The sequence below is a fragment of the Drosophila kikkawai genome, unplaced genomic scaffold, assembly GCF_030179895.1.
Source record: "Drosophila kikkawai strain 14028-0561.14 unplaced genomic scaffold, DkikHiC1v2 scaffold_284, whole genome shotgun sequence".
Classification (NCBI taxonomy): Eukaryota; Metazoa; Arthropoda; class Insecta; order Diptera; family Drosophilidae; genus Drosophila; species Drosophila kikkawai.
The window spans coordinates 4,805-12,313 of NW_027222629.1; the positions used below are offsets into that span (position 1 = coordinate 4,805).

At 32.1% G+C, this 7,509-nt stretch overlaps 1 long non-coding RNA gene across 1 annotated transcript; it reads left to right on the plus strand.

The window, feature by feature from the left end:
- Positions 1-5,024: 5,024 nt before the first annotated feature.
- Positions 5,025-5,607, plus strand: LOC121502532 (uncharacterized). The gene is made up of 3 exons (XR_005991041.2): positions 5,025-5,121; positions 5,191-5,273; positions 5,338-5,607. It is a non-coding gene; the product is annotated as an uncharacterized lncRNA (long non-coding RNA).
- The last annotated feature ends 1,902 nt before the right edge of the window (positions 5,608-7,509 follow it).

The window sequence follows — 7,509 nt, forward strand, 5'->3', positions numbered from 1 at the left end:
ATTTATATTTATATTAGTTTTTACACGTCTAATACATTTGCATACTTAATTGTAAATTTGTAAACAAAAAGTTCACAACTCAGATAATAATGCATATATCCACTTCAGAATTTGTAATTATATTAGTTTTTAGAAGGCTAATACATTTGCATACTCAGCTAATAATGTCTGTATCCACTTCAGAATTTGTATTTATAATAGTTTTTACATGGCTAATACATTTGCATACTCAATTATAAATTTGTAAACAAAAAGTTCACTGCTCAGCTAATAATGTCTGTATCCACTTCAGAATTTGTATTTATAATAGTTTTTACACGGCTTATACATTTGCACACTCAATTGTAAATTGTAAACAAAAAGTTCATAACTCAGCTAATAATGCCTGAATCCACTTCAGAATTTGTAATTATATTAGTTTTTACATGGCTAATACATTTGCATACTCAATTGTAAATTTATAAACAAAAAGTTCACAACTCAGCTAATAATGCATGTATCCACGGCAGAATTTATATTTAAATTAGTTCTTACAATTCTAATACATTTGCATACTCAATTGTAAATTTGTAAACAAAAAGTTCACAACTCCGCTAATAATGCATGTATCCACGACAGAATTTGTACTTAGATTAGTTTTTAGAAGGCTAATACATTTGCAAACTCAATTGTAAATTTGTAAACAAAAAGTTCACAACTCAGCTAATAATGCATGAATCCACGGCAGAATTTGTACTTATATTAGTTTTTACACGTCTTATACATTTGCATACTCAGCTAATAATGTCTGTATCCACTTCAGAATTTGTATTTATAATAGTGTTTACATGGCTAATACATTTGCATACTCAATTGTAAATTTGTAAACAAAAAGTTCACTGCTCAGCTAATAATGTCTGTATCCACTTCAGAAATTGTATTTATAATAGTTTTTACACGGCTTATACATTTGCACACTCAATTGTAAATTGTAAACAAAAAGTTCATAACTCAGCTAATAATGCCTGAATCCACTTCAGAATTTGTAATTATATTAGTTTTTACATGGCTAATACATTTGCATACTCAATTGTAAATTTGTAAACAAAAAGTTCACAACTCAGATAATAATGCATATATCCACTTCAGAATTTGTAATTATATTAGTTTTTAGAAGGCTAATACATTTGCATACTCAATTGTAAATTTGTAAACAAAAAGTTCACAACTCAGCTAATAATGCATGTATCCACGGCAGAATTTGTTCTTATATTAGTTTTTTGAAGGCTAATACATTTGCAAACTCAATTGTAAATTTGTAAACAAAAAGTTCACAACTCAGCTAATAATGCATGAATCCACGGCAGAATTTGTACTTATATTAGTTTTTACACGTCTAATACATTTGCATACTCAGCTAATAATGTATGTATCCACTTCAGAATTTATATTTAAATTAGTTCTTACAATCCTAAAACATTTGCATACTCAATTGTAAATTTGTAAACAAAAAGTTCACATCTCAGCTAATAATGCATGTATCCACGGCAGAATTTAAATTTAAATTAATTCCTACAATTCTAATACATTTGCATACTCAATTGTAAATTTGTAAACAAAAAGTTCACAACTCCGCTAATAATGCATGTATCCACGGCAGAATTTGTACTTATATTAGTATTTACATGGCTAATACATTTGCATACTCTATTGTAAATTTGTAAACAAAAAGTTCATTACTCAGCTAATAATGCATGTATCCACGGCGGAATTTGTACTTATATTAGTTTTTACACGGCTTATTGTGACGTAATTACGCCGTTGAAAGGGGAAAACATAAACAGGGTATCGTTGTTCTCGATCATACCTCCGAGTGTTAACCACATTCAAGCTTGTCGACCCTTAACCAGCAGCTGAGCGGGACCCATTGATTCCTAGCTCTAGCGGGAGATGTGAGGGGGGGTTTTTGCTGCGGATAAGGATTGTTACGTCAAAGGTTTTTTTATAGAGTCCCTCCTGAATCTACACAATGAGACGATCCTCATACGAAACCAACACACAAAACAATTGTCTCATAATTAGTAAAATATGAAACAAGGCAAAACTAAACTGCGAAAAAAAATTGAGAAACGAGAAAGCACGAATTAGGGTTTGAGCCTGCAGGGGTGGCCTTAGGTGTTGTTCGCCACACCCTATATCTTTACCCTCCCAACCATGGTCCTTCTGTAATCGTTAGCGAAAGACCCCAAAAGTATTTACGTATGCATCAATTTGTTGGTCTCCCATGCCATAAATAAGAAAACTTAACAATTCATCATCATTATAATAATTTTTAATAATCAAACAAAAATTCCTTTTCGATATTCTTCAGTGTACATCTCTCCAAATTCACAATAACAAACGAAGTCCTAATATAATTATTTTTCTTCATACATGTCTGCTAGGTTTCAATGCCTAATTTATTTATTTAGTAATTATTAAACCCTATCATTACATAGCCTATTTTATTTACTTATGGTTAAGATAATTATTTATTTAATCATTTAATTTTTTTTTTTCAGTGTCATTATAATCCTATTTTGTTTAGTGTAAATCAATGATAATGGTAATGTGGTGCCTAATTATGATGCTAGAAAATATTCTGAAAATATAACTATACCCATTTAATTGTTTTTATTTTTTTGTTGTTGTTTTTTTTTTGTTTTGGGTCTACATAATTTTATTTCTTTATTTTTATTCTATTTTTGTTTAGCTTCAACAACCTACATCGCACAATTACAATAAAACAGTTTCTTTTGCTGAAAAAAGAAAATATGTATATGAAAAATAACAAAATAATTAGGTTTTAATTTTCTCAGTGTAGCGCATGTTTTGGCTTTACATTTAAATGCTTTCAATTTACGATGATAACATGAATCAGAATAAAAAAGAGGAATTGAAAAAATAACAAAAATCAATCGATGCTGATAAGCATTAATGCCGGTAATCAGCCTTTACACTGGGCGACATAATTTGTTTTCTGTTTTCACTCACCCACTTTGTTTTTCTCGAAGAAGGCCTTCTTGTCGATGAGGTTTTGGTGTGTATTAGGGGAAAATTAAAAATTAAAAATATAGCCGCATGATCTTAATTTGTTTGTTTGGTTTGTTTTTTTTTTTTTTGATTAATATTTAAAATATGTAGAAGTTATTTAAAATTTTTTTTTTTTCAGCTACGTTTTTCATATTTTATATTCATTCTATATATACATATTATTTATTTTATTTTCTGGTGTTTTATTTTTTTGTTTAGTTTAAAAATTTTTTATATTCTTACTGGCAACGAAACTTTTTATTGCACTGTACGATTTTAGTTGGATTTGCTAAGCTCACGCTCTTGTTTTTTTTTCTATCATATTGACTGCTCATATGCATCACCATCACTACCACTGTCATTGTTTTTTTTAACACCTTTTACATGCCTATTTTAAATTTTTATTTCTTATCGGATTTGAGACACTTCATAATTTCATGATTGGGTACTAATGATGATGATTCGATATGGTTTTAACTCTAGTGGTTTTTAATCGAACAAACAAAAAAAATAAGTTTTATGTATGTGTTTTTACACTATTTTGCATGTTTTTTTTTTCTGTTTTGAGGTCGGGTTTTTTTCTTAAGATTTTACATTTTAGCTAGTCGTGTATTTTATGAGTTGTTTTAACCCATTTCCTCGTCTTCGTTAACTTTTAATTTGTCACTAGATTTTATGGGCTTTTAATTTTAAATTTTTTTAATCTGCACTGTGTGTTACACGTTTATTTTTGGGTCACTTTTTGTGGGTTTTTCTGTGCTCCAAGCTGCTGCGAACTCCAAATAAATTTTCCCCAGCAGAGATAACTGCTCCAGCCGCCTTTTTTTGGCCGGCGCTGAATAGCGTAACCAATCTGCTCTGCTGCCTCGTTTAGCTACAGGAATTAAATTAATTAATCTTGTGCAAACGAGCCCAAGAATTGTTTCGAAATATTTACCCAGTGCTTCCTTTTCTTGTATTTTTTCTGCTCAATCGACCTAGCGATTTCTCGCCGTGTAGTCAAAGAAAACAAGCGTGACCTACACGTGCAAAGAAAATTTTATTATATATCGATCGGCTTGGACATTTTTTTATAAAAAATATTTACCTTGCCGACACGGCAATCTTTGGCAGCCGGTAGATTGGCGTTTGTTGATGGCCTTTTTCAACCGATGCCGAAATATCAGTGGGATTAGGGTCCGGAGCACATGTGCATATGCTCGCTCGTATATTTTCCCTGCTGGGTTCGGGACCAACTTCTCAGCTTGACGACTCCAATAGAAAAGATCGAAGCCAGAAGCTGGAGACCCGAAGAACCCTTCACCGATTTGCACTTCGGTATTCACCAGCTGGTGGTTTCAACTGTCATTTTTAAGATGTTGCCAGATAAGGGGTCGATACTAATTATCGCTACTATTCTTAGGCGCGTATCATTTTAATTTAAAAAAATACTAAAAAGTTTTTATATGGGTCCATTACATTATACATTTGCACACTCAATTGTAAATTGTAAACAAAAAGTTCATAACTCAGCTAATAATGTCTGTATCCACTTCAGAATGTGTATTTATAATAGTTTTTACACGGCTAATACATTTGCAATTACAATTGAGTGTAATTTTGAAAACAAAAAGTTTACAACTCAGCTAATAATGCATGTATCCACGGCAGAATTTGTACTTATATTAGTTTTTAGAAGGCTAATACATTTGCATACTGTAATGGACCCATATAAAAACTTTTTAGTATTTTTTTGGAAATTAAAATGATCCGCGCCTAAAAATAGTAGCGATAATTAGTATCGACCTCTTATCTGGCAACGTCTTAAAAATGACAGTTGAAACCACCAGCTGGTGAATACCGAAGTGCAAATCGGTGAAGGGTTCTTTGGGTCTCCAGCTTCTGGCTTCGATCTTTTCTATTGGAGTCGTCAAGCTGAGAAGTTGGTCCCGAACCCAGCAGGGAAAATATACGAGCGAGCATATGCACATGTGCTCCGGACCCTAATCCCACTGCTATTTCGGCATCGGTTGAAAAAGGCCATCAACAAACGCCAATCTACCGGCTGCCAAAGATTGCCGTGTCGGCAAGGTAAATATTTTTTATAAAAAAAATGTCCAAGCCGATCGACATATAATAATATTTTCTTTGCACGTGTAGGTCACGCTTATTTTCTTCGACTACACGGCGAGAAATCGCTAGGTCGATTGAGCAGAAAAAAATACAAGAAAAGGAAGCACTGGGTAAATATTTCTAAAAATATTCCTGGGCTCGTTTGCACAACATTAATTATTTTAATTCCTGTAGATAAACGAGGCAGCAGAGCAGATTGGTTACGCTATTCAGCGCCGGCCAAAACCAGGCGGCTGGAATAGCTATCTCTGCTGGGGAAAATTTATTTGGAGTTCGCAGCAGCTTGGAGCAGAGAAAAACCCACAAAAAGTGACCCAAAAATAAACGTGTGAAACACAGTGCAGATTTAAAAAAATTAAAAATTAAAAACCCTTAAAATCTAGTGACAAATTAAAAGTTAACGAAGACGAGGAAATGGGTTAAAACAAGTCATTAAATACACGACTAGTAAAAATGTAAAATCTTAAGAAAAAACCCGACCTCAAAACAGAAAAAAAAAACATGCAGAATAGTGTAAATACATATATATAAATCTTTTTTTTATTAAATACCAATAGAGTTAAACCCTCTCGAAACATCATCATTATTGCCAAATTATGAAATGAATTATTATTGAAGTGCCCCAAATCGGATAAGAAATAAAATTTAAAATAGGCATGTAAAAGGTGTTAAAATAAAAACCATGACAGTGATGGTGATGGTGATGCATATGAGCAGGCAATATGCTAGGAAAAAAAAAACAAGAGCGTGAGCTTAGCAAATCCAACTAAAATCGTACAGTGCAATAAAAAGTTTCGTTGCCAGTAAGAATACAAAAAACAAATTAAAACGTAACTAAACACAGTAAAATAAAATAAATAATATGTAGCTGTATAATTAATATCAAATATGAAAACGTAACTAAAAAATCATGCGGCTATATTTTTAAATTTTAATTTTCCCCTAATACACTCCAAAACAGCATCGACAAGAAGGCCTTCTTCGAGAACAACAAAGTGGGTGAGTGAAAACAGACAACAACTTATGTCGCCCAGTGTAAAGGCTGATTACCGGCATTAATGCTTATCAGCATCGATTGATTTTTGTTATTTTTCCAATTCCTCTTTTTTATTCTGATTCATGTTATCCTCGTAAATTTAAAGCATTTAAATGTAAAGCCAAAACATGCGCTACACTGAGAAAATTAAAAACTAATTATTTTGTTATTTTGCATATACATATTTTCTTTTTTCAGCAATAAAAACTGTTTTATTGTAATTGTGCGATGTAGGTTGTTGAAGCTAAACAAAAAAATAGAATAACAATAAAGAAAATTATGTAAGCCCAAAAAGAAACAAAAACAAAAAAAAAAAAAAATAAATAAATAAAAACAATTAAATGGACATAGTTATATTTTCATAATTAATAATTTTATAGCATCATAATTAGGCACCACCTTACCATTATCATTGTTTTAAACGAAACAAAATAGAATTAAAAATGACACTGGAAAAAATTTAAATGATTAAATAAATAATTATATTAACATAAGTAAATAAAATAGGCTATGTAATGATAGGGTTTAATAATTAATAAATAAATAAATTAGTCATTGAAATCTAGCAGACATGTATGAAGAAAAATAATTATATTAGGACTTCGTTTATTATTGTTAATTGGAAATATGTACACTGAAAAATATGGAAAAGGAATTTTTGTTTGATTATTAAAAATTATTATAATGATGATGAATTTTTAAGTTTTCTTACTTATGGCATGGGAGACTAACAAACTGATGTATACGTAAATACTTTTGGGGTCTGTCGCTAACGATTACAAGAAGGACCATGGTTGGGAGGGTAAAGATATAGGGTGTGGCGAACAACAGCCAAGGCCACCCCGGCAGGCTCAAACACTAATTCGTGCTTTCTCGTTTCTCAATATTTTTTCTCGCAGTTTAGTTTTGCCTTGTTTCATATTTTACTAATTATGAGACAATTGTTTTGTGTGTTGGTTTCGAATGAGGATCGTCTCATTGTGTAGATTCAGGAGGGACTCTATAATAAAAACCTTTGACGTAACAATCCTTATCCGCAGCAAAAACCCCCCCTCACATCTCCCGCTAGAGCTAGGAATCAATGGGTCCCGCTCAGCTGCTGGTTAAGGGTCGACAAGCCTGAATGTGGTTAACACTCGGAGGTATGATCGAGAACAACGATACCCTGTTTATGTTTTCCCCTATCAGTGGCGTAATTACGTCACATAGATTTTTGGCGCCCAACGTGGGGCAAGTGCGTTTACGGTACATATATTTTGGCCCAGCAGGCAGGTGCGAACAGCACTTCGATTTACCGTGCAGTCGCTAAT